We start from the raw sequence: 14550 nt of genomic DNA, 5'->3' as shown, positions 1-14550 counted from the left end.
GCCGTGGGAGGGGGGGGAGGGGAGGGGGGAAAAGGAGGGGGGGAGGAGGAGGGGGGGGAGGAGGAGGGGGTGGAGGAGTTTTCAGCTATGATCTTTGGTCTTCAGTCGACGCCCCGACTTTTAAAATAACGGGGGGGGGGGGGGTGGGGGGTGATGTCACACACAGTGCGAGCAAGAATGGCAGGCAGGCAGGTCCATTGTGAGGTCATCAGCTGTTTTCTTTCAAAGTTATACACACACAATTAATGATGATCTCTACAGCTTACCCTCTTAGTCTAGTTCAGTAAAACACTAAGTCAAGCACTGGATCAACTAATTCTTTATTCTCGCTAGCACAAACGAACTTCCTATACAATACCTAACCAACATTGCGGGTCCGATCCTTGTCTCAACTCATCCAAGCCCCTCAGCTCATGCGAGTAGACACCTCCGACAAGTCACACAGTCCCGAGTGTACTCCCAGAAGATCGACTCCGATACCTGTGGTGTCCCCCCTTTTATAGGGTATCGGACCCATGGCACAAAACTATAAGGGGGGGGGGGGGGGGGGGCAACCCCTACAAGCCAATCACAAACATTGATCATATAATACATTTATTGGCAGTTTCCTAACCCAATCACAACGTACCCCATTACATTGTTTCCACAGAAAGTTCTATTTTGAAGACAGTTTACTAAAGTAAAGAAACATTTCCCCAGGTAGTATAAACAATTTGAACACGGCTCCATACTTTAACCAATAACAGCACAAACACTCTGCAACATAATTAACAATACTTTACAACACCCCATCCTATGACCAATCCTAATCATGCATTTGCAATCCTGCTCTGCTCTTCTGCAAAACCCTCATACATATTAACAATAAGGACAACTGGACCTCACCTTATCCTCAACGTCCTCCCATTGTCCAGACACCTTGGACTCATGACTCATAGCCCTGCAACTTTTTACAGAAAGAGGACAAGCAGGCTTTGCAAATACAGAGATTCTCCATTTTGTGATATGTTTTATTTGGCCAATATTATCACACACACACACATCCAAGATCAGAGTTTTATAATTATAGAGATATGATTATATATACTAGACCAAGTGGGACCCGTTGTGTCCCTGACACATGGGAGACCTGGTCCTCCAACACAACCCATTCCCCCAACACAATATTCCACCACTCACCTATAGCCCCTACTGGAGGCCTGGTCCTCCAAAGCAACCAATTCCCCAATGCAATATTCCACCACTCACCCGTTCCCCAACTCAACCCATTCCCCCAATGCAATATTCCACCATTCACCCATAGCCCCCAACTGTGTAAGGGCGACTCATTTTCCCTTATCCCCCAGTCGGGAGTTTATGAAAATGAGATCCCATTGTGACATCACAGCTGCTAACTGCCACTGCAACTTCAAGTGATTTTTCTCAAACTGCACTTTGTAAAGTTAAATTTGTGAATAACTTGTAAAATATACCATCAATCTGAACAAAACTTGATACACACGCCACAGGTGAGTAAGGTGGGGCAAAAATTGTCGCGCTATAGTGCACCGTATCTAAATCTAAATTTTATTAGTAGGATGGAAGCTGCATACCAAATCTTGTTGCACTTATGTGCAATGACAATAAAATATTTTATTATTATATTAATTGTGTATTCCTTGGATTTAAGGAAGTGGAGGTAGCCCTGCCAGGTGAAAAAGTTTGATTTTGAGAGAAAGGGAGAGCAATGCATTTAATGGTGACGGATGTGGAAGGTGAGTGGATGGTTTAACTGGAGATATGTTGTGGTAAATGGAAGCAAAGATCAGACATCTGGAGTTTTGAAAATACAGCTGTAAATTGAATCTGTAAATACAGCTGTAAACGAGTATTGTTTAATAGAAGCAATTAGGTTTAGCAGGGGGAGTGATATGTGTTAACAGAAGTGATTAGGTCTCGTGATGAAATTTGTTGATTTTTTTGCCCGAATAGCTTCCTCAGTGTATTTATGCTTGCACTGAAGTACAGGTAATATTCTGCCAGTGTAAGCTGGGGTACAATGATGGTGCAGCAGTCGAGTTGCTGCCTTACAGCATCAGTGACCCAGGTTCCATCCTGACTATGGGTGCTATTTGGACGTTCTTCCCGTGACTAAGTGGGTTTTGTCCAGGTGCTCCGGTTTCCTCCCACACTCCAAAAAAGGACAGGTTTGCAGGTTGATTGGTTTAGGTAAAAATTGTAAATTGTCCCTAGTGTGTAGTATAGTGCTAGTGTATGAGGATCCTTGGCCAGCACAGACGCAGTGGGCCAAATGACCTGTTTCTGCGCTGTATCTCTAAACTAAATTGTATTCTCAAAAGTTTTCATTTGAAAATTTACCATTTGTGCTCCGAATGCAATATGAAAATCTGAAATCTCAAATGCTCAAGTAGGGGACTTACGTTTAGAAAAGGACACGTCCCCAATCAAGAAAAGGTATCCTGCTTTTCTTGTTCAAGATCCCTACTCCACAGCTATCATTCTCCACAATAAGCTTTCACAAAGAAAGAAGAACCTTTTCAATTAAGATCCTGCATTTGTTTTTCATGAAGGCACCTAAACTTCATTTTGTAATTAACTCATTTATTTCCCCAATATTCTCCATTTTCCAACAAGTTATTGAACATGCTGACTCTTGAGAGATTACTTTTCATTGGTATCAAGAGCCCTTTGGTACCTTGCCCAATTGATTATTATTCATTTGAGGATCTTGGCAATCACTCTTGGTCATTTGTTATCTGCTTCCCTTTGCAATCCACTAAGTAGTTTACTCTAAAAATACATGATCTACAGTATTATATAGCATTACTTTCAGAGGTGTTCAGTGAAGTTTGGATATTCTGGGACAATGCCATCCTTATCACCACAGTTCCAGCAAATTAATTTGTAATTTGTTTATTAAAGCATATATAAAGCAATATATTTAAACATTATTTTGTTAAGGTTCAAGCTGTTTGCAATTTGTCCATGTCCAGTATATGGAATTCGATGAGTGTACCTCATACTTTTACCTGACTTGTCTTCTCTGTGATATTAATCCTTAAAGGACACAAAGTGCTGGAGTAATTTAGCAGGTCGGGCAGCATCCCTGGAGAACATGAATAGGTGACGTCTTAGGTCGAGACCCTTGTTCAGGCTAATATTCTTTTCCTTAATTTTCCTTAATATAGGAATTTGCGCATTCTTCTTATGACCACGAGGGCTTACTCCATGTGCTTTGGTTTCCTCCCACATCCCTAATGTTTTTGGAGTGGGTGAGAAAGTGGGATAACAAAACTAGGTAATCCATGTTCGACGTGCATTCGATGGGCTGATGGAGTCAATTCCATGTTGTATTTCTAAACTTAATATCGACTTGAAATATCACCTATTCCTTTTCTCCAGAGATGAGGTACTCCAGCTCTTTGTGTCTACCATTTTTCTTCTTGACTGTGCCTTATAGCTAATCATTATTGTGCAGTTTATTTGCAGTTTACAATATTACTAAATACTCAGCATCACAAGTCAAATTGGGGGAAAAAGTCATTGGGTAAACAAGAATATATTTTTCTCCTACATATGTCCTTACAATATAGGAGGCCATTCTGTCCACTGTCCATGACAGCTCTCTTCACAATTCTTTTCCGCAATTATAGAAACTGTAACTTTACACATGAGCACCAACCACTCCCTAATTTTCCCACCAGCCATCTAAACTGGATCAATTGCCATGGTATATCAGCCTAACAGTAATTGTTGAGATGAAAAACTGCAGAACGTCGAGGAATCGCAGGCAGTCTTAAATATAGAACATGCAAACTTCAACACAGACTGCACAGAGAGTTCAGAGATTCACCACTCTCTGTGTGAAAAAAGTTCTTCTCACAATTTGTAAAGGACATTAAACCTTTGTCCTTATTTAATGATTCTTAATCCAACCACTAACATCAACAATCTAAATGCATCGAGCCACAAAGACCTGAAGAAGGGTCCAAACCCCTATAACCCCTCTCCTTCTCCTAAATTCTGCTGCCCAGTCTATCCAGCCTTTCTTTATAAGACGAGTCCTGATAGCAGGAATCAGTTTGGTGACTTCAAGTCTCTGGCACTCCCTCTTTGGCAATAATGTCCTTCCTCAGATTTGGAGACCAAAAACTGTACGCAATACTCCAGGTGTGGTCTCACCAAGACCCTGTACAACTGCAGTTAGAACCTCCTCCCTGCTCCTATACTCAAATCCTTTTGCAATGAAAGCTAACATACCATTCGCTTTCTTTACTGCCTGCTGCACCTGCAGATGCACTATTTGTCAATGGTTTGGTAAAATAAATCCATGGCCAACTATCGGTCTCGCTGCATCAACCCCCTTTGTGAACCCCCAAACGGTTCTTTCTGTAACTTTACACATCAGCACCAACCAAAGAATTTTCCCACCAGCCATCTAAACTGGATCAATTGCCATGGTATATCAGCCTAACAGTAATTGTTGAGATGAAAAACTTCAGAACGTCGAGGAATCGCAGGCAGTCATAAGGAGAACATGCAAACTTCACACAGACTGCACCGGAGGTCAGGATTTAACCTGGGACTTGTGAGAGACCTGTTCTTACAATTTGTTGTGTACATTAAACATTTGTATATTTATTGATTCTTAATGCAACCAAAGCAACATTAAATGCACGACGCACAAAGACTGAAGAAGGGTCCAAACCCAAAACCTCGCCTTTCCGTTTGCTGCCCAGATGCTGCCTGACCCGCCGAGTTCGTCCAGCACTTTGAGTTTGACTTCAAGCTCTGGCATCCACAGTTTCTTGTATGTCAATTAAATGTGAGCAGTCCTTCAGAAATGAACAGACTTCCCATTGGAAGGGAACAACAATGCAGTTAGAAATGTCCAAACTATGTTTAGTTTGAAAGACAGAAGAACTGTGGACATATTTAGAAAATGGGATGAATATTAGGAACATGGCAGATGGCACAGATTTGTTATGTGGGTTTTTTCTAAAATAAATCCCTATTGGCCAACTATCGAAAAGGCACAACATTCTGTGAACACCCCAAACAGTTGTGTGTTATCTTAATCAAAGGGTTTAAAGAATTATCCCTCAATTCTGGAAACTGAATCAAGAAGTCTTTCTTTATGTTTATTTATAATTAATTAATTAATAATTATATATCATTCATAATTAAATCTAGTACAAAAAGCATGGGGAAAAAATGGAGAGAGGCAAAAAATATTTAAAAGAATATATTTTGGAAATGTGATAATAAGTGAACAATAAAGTATATCAATGGCCCATGCAGTTTTTCAAAACTGAGTAAATTGGCAGATGTAAACAATTTTGTGTGAATGTTGTTAAAATCAAATTCATTTTTCATCTTGCACTTAATGTACTTTAATATGTATTTAAGAGATAATAAGGTCTGGAAGTAGAATCGCTTGTTTTTTGAGACCTAATGAAAAATAGAGCGTGATTGAAATTAGTGGAAAATTAAGCTCATACTGAGAGTTACATGGTCTAATATTTCTTCCAGTTCCTCCTAAAAAGTAATGTCTGGAAAAACCCAGACAATTGCCTTGCCATCCACCTATGCGTTTTGCACTCTTGGATGCTAGGTCAGCAATTTACATTCAGGATGAGGCCAATTTTTTTACAGCTTCAGTGCTGATCAAATAACCCACAAACACCATAAACACAACACCCGTAGTCAGGTTCGAACTGGGTCTCTGGCGCTGTAAGGCAGCAACTCCACCGCTGCCCATCGGATAGGATGGAGATATGGAAATTAAAGGATATGGATTATGTGCAGGGAGACAAGAGTTGGTTTTGGCATCATGTTCAGCACAGACATTGTGGGATGAAAGGTCTGTTTTGTTGTACGGTTTTATGTTCTATGAAACGTAATCTCCTCCTCTTTCCACAGATTCTGCCTAACCTGAAGTATTTCCAATATTTTTTGTTTTATACCAACCTCTCTTCCTGACTATGACCACCACTGAATACAGGTAACCCCTGAATTAGAGCAGTTACGTTTCTGAAAATTTGCCCTTGTAGAATTCACAGATCACTACCTAAAAATTGAAGATATAGAGAGGGGAGAGGAGGGGAGATAAATAAATATCAAAATTGCTGATGATACGGCTTCACATTACAGAAAATAGCAATAGGGCCTGCTTTCTAGCAATGCACCCACCCACATCTTTCGATTTTATTAATAACAATCCATTCCCCTTTTCTAATCTTCATCCCTTGCCACACAACACTCAAATCCAAAGCCCTTCTCCCTTGCAATCTTGTAAGTGTTATCAAATCACAATTAGCTTGATTTCCTCAGGTGCTTCACACAGTATATTACAGGACAGGAACAGGCCCTTCGGCCCACAATGTCTGTGCCGAACAAGATAAACTAATCTCATCTGCCTGCACATGATCAATATCCCTCCATTGCCTACATATCTACACGTATGTGCCTATCCAAAAGCCTCTTAAATGCCACTATTGCATCTGCCTCTGCATCCGCCACCATCTCTGGCAGTGTGTTCTAGGCACCCACCACTCTTTAAAAAAAAATGCCCGTACATCTCCTTTGTGGAAAATGCAAAGGAACGGCTTTTTGTTGTAGCAGGTCTTTTCACTGGTGTGCAGCGCCTTGGGCCTTGTATGCTACTAAGTTTCCCAGTGATTGACTGAAACAAAACACTTGTTGGCGCTCTGCAAACATGCTGATTAGCAACCTGGAAAAGGCACATTTCAATTTTGAGATGTCTTTTAAATTAAATTCAATAATGAAAGCTCAATGTTCATCCTTCTAGTTGCTGACAAAAACACAGTTTCTTTAGAGTTGAAACTGCCAATATTAAATCCACACAAAAATCTTCAGGATTGATCAGTCTTAATGGTTGTATCAATTTGTTCTGGATTTCAGGTGACACATCAGGAGTAGAAGAGTCCCTACCAATTTGTTTCAAATTCCGATCACACATGTACATTATGTTCTTTATAAATACTTATACCATACATTTAGACATTATTTTTTTTTGTGTAAAAAAAGACACAACGTACTGGTGTAACTCAGTGGGTCAGGCAGCATCTCTGGGGAAATTGTAAAGTTGACATTTTGGGTTGGGACAAGGGTCCCCCAACGTGAAATGTCATCTATCCATGTTCTCCAGAGATACTGCCTGACCCACTGACCTGCTAGAGGCCCACAACAGTCTCCGACTTGCCTGGAACAGGCACCACTCTTAAGAACTAGAGTGTGGAATTTGGAAGTGGTGCCAAAACACAGCACCGTGACGGAGGGGGCAAGAAGAACAATGGAGGACCCGGGGGGAGAGAATAAAGGAGGATATGGCGTGGGATACTATGTAACTTTGTATGCGTCCTTTATGTGGCGACTATTGTATGCCTTGCGTATGCAAGCAAAGAATTTCACTGTGACTTGTCACTTGTGACAATAAAGTATTCAATCAATCAATCAAGAATTCCTACCACCAACTTCTCAAGATCAGTGAGGGATAAATCACTTATCTTGCCAGCGGCATCTGTACCCTCCCCAAAAATAATTATAAATAGGGAATGAGCAAATATGAGGGTGAGTAAAACACAAAATGCTGGAGTAACTCATCGGGGCAGGCAGCATCTCTGAAGAAAAGGAATAGGTGACGTTTCGGGTTGAGACCCTTCTTCAGAATTCCTTTTCTCCAGAGATGCTACCTGACCTGCTGAGTTACTCCAGCATTTTGTGCCTATTGTTGGTGTAAACCAACATCTGCAGTTCCTTCCAAGTGAGTAAGAAAGATGATAAATCTCTAAGGAAAGTAGGCATGGAAATTTCTGTTTACATAGAGAGACACTCACCTGTTTAAATTTACTTGCAATCCATGTTCAATTAGACTTTGTTTGTGAACCAAATTAGCAATAATTAACAGTTGAAAAGCAATCGTGCACAATGGCATTAGAGAGGGCCTTGGAGATGGTGACAGGAGGCTACCTTTCTGTTTGCTAATAGTGTGTAGCAGTAGCAACGAAACACAAAAACCCAAGGTTATGGTGGATTTTACAACAACAGTTTGCGCATTATATCTCAGTAGAGTGAATAGTTTGTCACAAAGAGCATCGAACCACACTGATTTAACAACCATGCTGTATAAAAGCTAAATGTGAACAAAAATGGCACATTCAATATATCCCATTTAGAACATCATGCTGAACTTTTCTTTCCCTTTTGTTTAATAGAGCAAGAACCATCATGTTGCAAATGTATATGTAGATCATCCGCTTCAGTTTAAATTAAGTTCTAATACTAATTGTCCGCTTACATTTCGGATGCATATGCCACCAGTGGAGTATTCTACATCCTGTTGCATTGTGAATACATTATATATTGGTTGCCAGGATGGTCGAATCACTACTAGCAATGCAGGTCCTCAGCCATGAAGTCTGATGCTTGGCCCCCTCTGGGCACACAGCTCTTGTTAAATATATGCACACATACATACATACACACCAGATCCTGACTTGATGCTGGCTCTGACAACCCTTCCTGTAACCGATCATGAATACAAAACCTCTGGCCGTCGATCTATCCCTATCCCTCCACTAACCCAATCCAATCCATGAGATCCCAATTTTCTTCACGGAATACTTAAGTGTGAATCTCCAATCCAATCCATTAGATCACAATTTCCTTTAATTTAGGATAGTTGAGTTTATTATTGTTAGGTTATACTGACACTGTACCTAGGATTACAGTGGTACAGTGAAAAGCAGTTTGATGTGTGCTATCAAATTCACGGAAAGATGATATATGATTACAATCAAGCCATCCACAGTGTACAGGTACAGGATAAAGGGTAAAACATTTTTTGTGAGATGACATCCAATAAAGTCCGATTACAGATAGTTCAAATGTCTCCAATGAGATAGGTGGGAGGTCAGGACCACTCACTAGCGGGTGAGAGGATGGTTTAGTTGCCTAAAAACAGTTGGGAAGAAACTTTTCCTGAATCTGGAGATAAGCATTTTCAAACTTTGGTCCCTCTTGCCTGATGGGAAAGGGGAGAAGAGAGTGTGGTCTTTGATTATGCTGGTGGCCTTGCCGTGGCAACGTCAAGTGTAGATGGAGTCAATGGAAGGGAGACTGGTTTGTGTGACGATCTAAGCTGTGACCACAACTCTGCAATCTTAAGCGGTCTTGGATATGGCTGTTTCCAAACTATGCAGTCATGTAACCTGATAAAATACCTTCTATGGCGCATCTGTGTAAGTTGGTGAGGCTTTTTGTGGACATTTATAAGACTTCTAAGGAAGTATAGGCATTGGCGTGCTTCCTTCCTTCCCCCTTCCCAACACCTTTTGAAGCATTGACCTTAAATTAGCCGTGACCTGGGGGAGGTGGCATGTGGCAAAAAGGCAAAATAAACATTTTAAAGGTCGAGCCATGCTCTGCACCCGAGGCCCAGACTAAGTCAGGATGATCTGCTTCATGTAGCATAAAAGCAGGCCTCACATCTTACAACGATTTGCTTCTATATGAGTGATCCACGTCACCTGCAGGCCATGCACGTTTAAAGGAACATTATGTTCATGATGTCAAAAAGATTATCACATTGTGATTGGTGTCATTGCACATGTCTGAACATGGGCATCATATGGTTACGTTTAACAGTATGTTCAGCTACTATACAAAACTGCTGCATTCTGCCAAAGATTTTCTTGGCTGCCGTCTGTAGTTCTGTGTCTTGAGTTAATCAAGTTGAGTCTGAAGAAGGGTCCCGACCCAAAATGTCACCTATCTGTTCTCCAGAGATGCTGCCTGATCTGCTGAGTTACTCCAGAACTTTGCGTCTTTTTTTTTGTCACATTTCAATGTCTATGTAATTCTCAAATATTTGTGAATCAATAAGAATATTGCCTACAAATTTTCAAACCAGGATTACTCTGGCCTAAACAGAAGTTACCCACTTGATGTAATGGAGACAGATTTCCATCAGTACAAAAATATAACTAGACCTCCTTAATTAGTAAATGGCACTAAATGAAGCCTCCAGATGGTAGTATGACCCATTTTAAAATAATACGGGTCATCCCTGTTTTTGCCCTGTATCTCTGTTAAAGTAGCTATGCATTTTTTGGTCACCATTGGTTCTTAGAAGCATTCTCAACCTCCTTGACATGGTGGCCATTTAATGTATATCACAGTATGTTGATTGTTAGAACTTTACACAATGTGTGTGAATTTGTGTGGTGGACTGATCACAATTTCCCATCATTTTAGACTTTACCATGTTATAGCAAAGATGTTGTCGTTGGAAAGGGTACAGAGAAGATTTACAAGGATGTTGCCAGGACCCGAGGGTCTGAGCTGTTGGGAGAGGTTGAGCAGGCTGGGAGTCTATTCCCTGGAGCGCCAGAGGATAAGGGGTGATCTTACAGAGGTGTACAAAATCATGAGAGGAATAGATCAGGTAGACGCACAGTCTCTTGCCCAGAGTAGGGGAATCAAGGACCAGAGGGCATAGGTTTAAGGTAAAGGGGGAAAGATTTGAGAGGAACCTAAGGGGTAACTTTTTCACACAAATGGTGGTGGGTGTATGGAACGAGCTGCCAGAGGTAATTGAGGTAGGCACTATTGTAACGTTTAAGAACCATTTAGACAGGTACATGGATAGGACAGGTTTAGACAGATAAGGGGCAAATGCTGGCAAGTGGGACTAGTATACATGGAACATGTTGGTTAGTGTGGGCAGGTTGAGCCGATCGGCCTGATTTCATGCTGTATGACTCTATGACAATGACCTCCATCTGTGATTATCGCTCCTGAATGATCTGATGATTGGGTCTCCGGACTGCTCGGCTGAACATATCTGTTCCTCTTCCCTATGGAGCATGAGAATGTTGAAGTGCTGATGTGCTGATTGAAGACCATTGGGGAAGACTGCAGCTCAGATCACTATGAGTGTGCAACACTACCACTGCATGGGACCAGCAAATCATGGAAAACTGAACACTTCCCAAGGTTAGGACGCAAGAAACTGCAGATGCTGGAATCTTGAGTAAAACACAAAGCGCTGGAGGAATTCTGTGAATCAGGCAGTATCTGTGGAGGACATGGATGTCCTCCACAAATGCTGCCTGACTCATTGAGCAAAGGGCCTGTCCCACTTACGTGACCTTGGTACGCAAATTACGCGATTTCATACGTACGCACAGCCGCCTGGAGCGCATGACGTCATTTGAAGGTGGATGCAAAATGCAGGAGTAACTCAGCGGGACCGGCAGCATCTCCGGATAGAAGTTTTGTGTTGAGACCCTTCTTCAGTCTGAAAGAAGGGTCTTGACCCAAAACGTCATCCATTACTTCTGGTCCCGCTGAGTTGCTCCAGCATTTTGTGTCTATCTTCAATTTTCTTGGCCCCGCTCTGGGAGTAGAAGTGGGGGCGGATCCGGACCGCAACAGCCGTGAGCCCCAGGCCGAGCTCGGCGATCGTTTGCCTGCTTCTGCTGTCATTGGAGGTGAGACGTTGCGTCACGCCAGGGTCTTGGGCCTGTCCCACTTTGGCCGTCAGTTCCGCAACAGGCCGTTGGTGAGCCAAGATTTCGTTCACTACAAACATTTTGGAGCCCCGCGCGATGTCGCGCACAACTACATACCCCTCCGCGCTTCTCACATGGACCGGCCCCGTGCGGACATACGATGCCCGTGCGACTAAACGCGACCACGAGGTCGCGTAATTTGCGTGCCAAGGACACGTAAGTGGGACAGGCCCTTTACTCTGAGTTTTACTTCCTTGGGTTTCTTTGAGAATTCTACTTCATTGGCTGGAAGCTTGCCATGCAACTGTCACAGCAAGACTTAATTGTTCCGTGTGTCAGCTAGACAGCAGCAACATTCATCACTTCTACGTGGATTACTACTAAATGCCCACCTTCAACTGACAAAGCCTCCTACATACTGGACGATATTTGGAAGAAGCACTGAAAGTAGCAAGACCATCGATTGTACTCTGGGTGGGACATCTTTAGTTTAGTTTACTTTAGTTTAGTTCATTGTCACATGTATAGTGAAAAGCTTTTGTTGCATGCTAACCAGTCAGTGGAATGACACTACATGATTACAGTCGAGCCATCCACAGTGTACGGGATACATGACATCGGGAATAATGTTTAGTGCAACATAAAATCCAGTAAACTCCGATTAAAGATAGTCCGATAGTCTTCAATGAGATAGATATTAGTTCAGGTACACTCTTTAATTGGTGATAGAATGGTTCAGTTGCCTGATAACAGCTGGGAAGAAACTGTCCCTGAATCTAGAGGTGTATGTTTTCACACTCCTATACCTCTAGTTTGATGGGTGAGGGGAGAAGAGAGAGTGACTGGCGTGTGACTCATCCTTGATTATACTGATGGCTTTGTTGAGGCAGCATGAGGTGTAAATGGAATGGAGGTTTGTATGATGGTCTGGGCCGGTCAAGACAGCCAAGCTAACTTAGTGCAAAAGGACAAAGGTGTTTAATTGGGTCTGTGGCAGGTAATGAAGAAATCTACCAACTAGAGGGATAAACCTACTTGACATCACTCTCGCCAGTCTACCTGTGTTCGATGTGCCTCTGATAGAAATTACTAAATACTAAGATCACCTGGTTTGTGTGGGACTAAAATTATGCTGAGAACGATTGATCTGGAACAGATCCCTCAGCCCAGAACTGGGCATGCATGAGATACTATGGGGCCATCACCTGCAACAGGAAGGCACAACACTGGCATAAGTAACCTTACGCCTTGCCACATTCTCCACTGTTCGGCCACAGTCAGTTTTTCGAATCAATCGTCCTTGCTTCTGAACATGTTACTGTTTGATTCACCTTTTTTTTTTACCCCATGAAGGATATTGGACTTTGTGTAAGGAAATGATGCGCTACAATGCTGAGAAATATTCTGCACTCTGTATCTTCCCCCATTTGCTATATCTATTGTACTTGAGTGTGACTGATTGAATGCATTGCATCATCCACACCCCTATCTGAGATCGGAGCCCACTGTAGGCCTGACTGTTTCTGAGCCTATCCCATTATCCTAATGCCCCAGTCCCACTTAGGAAACCTGAACGGAAACCTCTGGAGACTTTGTGCCCCACCCAAGGTTTCTGTGCGGTTTTCTAGGTGGTACAGGGGCATAATTGGAAGTCAGGCTTGTCAATGCCAACTATGTTGAGGAACCTGTCCACCACAAACATTGACGTAATATCACTATATGTGCAGAAGCCAGAAGTCTAGATTCATCACTAATAGCTCTACTCCTTCCTCACGTAGTGTGCACCTGCTAATGTCCAATATAATTAGTAGGTTTAAGAGGAAATTGATTCTGTTCCCTGTTAATCACGAAAATTGCCTACCATCATATTGAATGAATCAGAGTTCATCTATCTTTTTCATTGGTAGCACTTGTGTAATGATTCTCTGTTGAACAGCGAAACATATAGCCTTTATTTGTAGCGTGCAATAATAAAAAAATAAACTATTGCTTTTATTTTTGAAAATCTTGCAGGAAAAATAACAGTTATTGCAAGTCAGAGACTCTCTAACTAACCCCCTTTTTCCCACTGGCACAATATATTTTATTACACGATTTTCTAGAATGTGAGATTTATCAGCAAAGCAGCTATCATGCCATTGCAAAACTGCTTATACTGTTCGAAGTTCCAAATACAAACTGCTGGAAGCTCAACAGATCTGGCAGCAGCTGTGGATGGAAAGGACTTGTCAATGTTTCAAGTCACCATAGCAAGCTATGATACACCACCCCCCCACCGGCCAAACCTAAATATGCTGAATTCCTTGAGTCTTTTGAGGAAGTAGAGGTATTGGTGTGCCTTCTTGCTGGCTTCTTGCTGGATGAGGACAAATTGTTGGTGATATTTACACCTAGAAACTGGGAAGCCCTCAACCAGCCCCACTATCACTTTTATACAGACTGGAGAGTGTACTCCACCCCACTTCCTGAAGTTGACGACCAACTCCTTTGTTTTGCTGACATTGAGGGAGAGGTTGTTGCCCTGACACCATGCTACTCAGCTTTTTGTCCTTCCTGTACTCTGCCTCCTTATTTTCAATCCAGCCCAAATTAGCCAATTATGTTTCAATTGAGCTGAAAAAAAGGTGACCATGCCACTGGCAATTTTCTCTTCCCAACACAGCTAAGGAAATATGTCTTTGATACCTCTTCATTGGTGGGTCAGAGTCCTGACACTTCCTAATCCAATTCAAGGCAAATATGTAGAAACAAATATAAAGGGGAAATCTTTTAGGACTGAGATGAGAAAAACATTTTTTACACAGAGAGTGGTGAATCTCTGGAATTCTCTGCCACAGAATGTAGTTGAGGCCAGTTCATTGGCTATATTTAAGAGGGAGTTAGATGTGGCCCTTGTGGCTAAAGGGATCAGGGGGTATGGAGAGAAGGCAGGTACAGGATACTGAGTTTGGATGATCAGCCATGATCATATTGAATGGTGTTGCAGGCTCGAAGGGCCGAATGACCTACTCCT

Source organism: Leucoraja erinacea, chromosome 8 (genome assembly GCF_028641065.1).
Source record: "Leucoraja erinacea ecotype New England chromosome 8, Leri_hhj_1, whole genome shotgun sequence".
NCBI classification, from domain to species: domain Eukaryota; kingdom Metazoa; phylum Chordata; class Chondrichthyes; order Rajiformes; family Rajidae; genus Leucoraja; species Leucoraja erinaceus.
The sequence above is the reverse complement of the archived record's forward strand: the minus strand, read 5'-3'. Positions refer to the sequence as shown.